Here is a 1841-nt window from a genome sequence, read left to right on the forward strand (position 1 = left end):
TATTATTAGTAATTCATTTGCATATTATTATTATTATTATTATCACTATTTTTGCTTTGGTCGTTCGATCGTTCCTATTTCTCTCTGTGGGATCTTGCCGTGTGTCACACACACGCTGACGTACACCTATTTTTCTCTGGTGTACGTCAGATTTAGGAGATGAACAGCCTCAGTTTGGGATAGTACAGGAGCCAGAGGATTTGCAGCAGTAAGGTCTTCCAGATGGATCAGAAGAACAATCTAAAGCTTAGACTTTTCTTTATGTAGTAGTTGATGAACGCTAGATCTCTTTTGCAGAACCTTACTTTAGTCTAATGTTGGATTTAGTTGTTTTAGCAGTACTTTCTTTTTCTTCTATTGGACTATATTTTTTTTATATTTTTAGTTGGACCGTTTTGTAATAAGGGCGTGTTTGACCCAACCTCTGTGTCTTGGATGATATTCTATTGTGATATGTATCTTTTCCATTCTGAGTTGTTCATTATACTCTTGCTATGTATGATCGGGGACCTGTGACTTCATTTATTATATTTTTGACGCTTAGCGTATTAGATTGAGTAGAAAGAGTTTATTATTTATTTCTACTCAACCTAATACGTCGCGGGCTTGTTCACGTTCCGTTTCCCCGGTATTTTGGGAAGCGGAGCGTGACAGTCACACACCATTCAATCGAATTAACGCTCAGGACCACTAGAGTTTTGACCTAGCCGACACGCTGAGTCGACGCCTCCCCAGGTCGACTCGAAGGGCGGTACTTATCGGTCCTCTTGTCGAAGACGACTCGCTGCGTGTCCACTTGACCAATTAGTTATTCGCCCCGTCGTTGGGTCGACTCGAAAGGCGTTACTTCTCGACGCCCCTCGACACAGGTCAAAAGACAACTTCGGCCTCGAACCCCCCACTGACAGCGCGTCGACATCACATTAACTGTTTGGTAGACACCATCATATCTTCATCCCAGACACTATTTTTGACACATTGGACCACACCAGCTTCGTGCGCCGCCCATCCCATATCATTAATGACGAAATGACAGCGCCCATTCCATGACCGTTCCACGACCGACACCTGTAAAGTCGACGCTGACTCAGCCGCTAGCTTAGATTTGACCTGAAAAGACTAGAATGCCCCTCTTGCGTGGCTATAAAAAGGAAAACTATTCCTAAAACAAGGGTAAGCAATTTCTCTGCATTTTTCTCTCTTCCACTACACTGTAGAACTAGCTCAGTTCTGATTTTCCCACTCAAGTATATAGCTGACTTGATCGTCGGAGGAACAACGGACGAACAAGTTCCCGTCCTCTTAGGAGTTGTTACACGTGCAGGGACGAACAACCTAACTCTCAATCGAATATTCGGCGAAATGAGCGGCCCCCATATCAACCCTATCATATTACCTTCCCTTTGACACGTGCGATGTAGACTATCAAAAGAAGTTTTAAAATAAAGAAAAAGAACTCCCGTGAAGTTTTTTGAACTATGAAACTTCACGGGAGTTCAACTCCCGTGAAGTTTCGGAGAGTTTTTTTCAAAAACCGACCTGGTTTCAGCGCTGAGGCTGAAACCAGGTCGGTTTTTGCAATTATTTTTGAATGGGGTCGTTTTTGGGGAATAAAAGTCCAAATAGGTTGGTTTTGAAAATTTGTCCTAACTTTGAATGGTAAAATAAATAAATTTTACTGACAACCGTAAAAATAAAGGAGACAAAAAGGGTTAAAATAGAACATCGAGAATTTAGGGCAACTTTTATCTCCGATTGTTTTTTTTCCGGTGCTCTCGCTCTCTCCCCTCTCTTTCTCTCTCCAGACCTCCGCCATCACAGCCGCCAGCTCCGCACCGTCA

Source organism: Asparagus officinalis, chromosome 8 (genome assembly GCF_001876935.1).
Source record: "Asparagus officinalis chromosome 8, Aspof.V1, whole genome shotgun sequence".
Lineage (NCBI taxonomy): Eukaryota > Viridiplantae > Streptophyta > Magnoliopsida > Asparagales > Asparagaceae > Asparagus > Asparagus officinalis.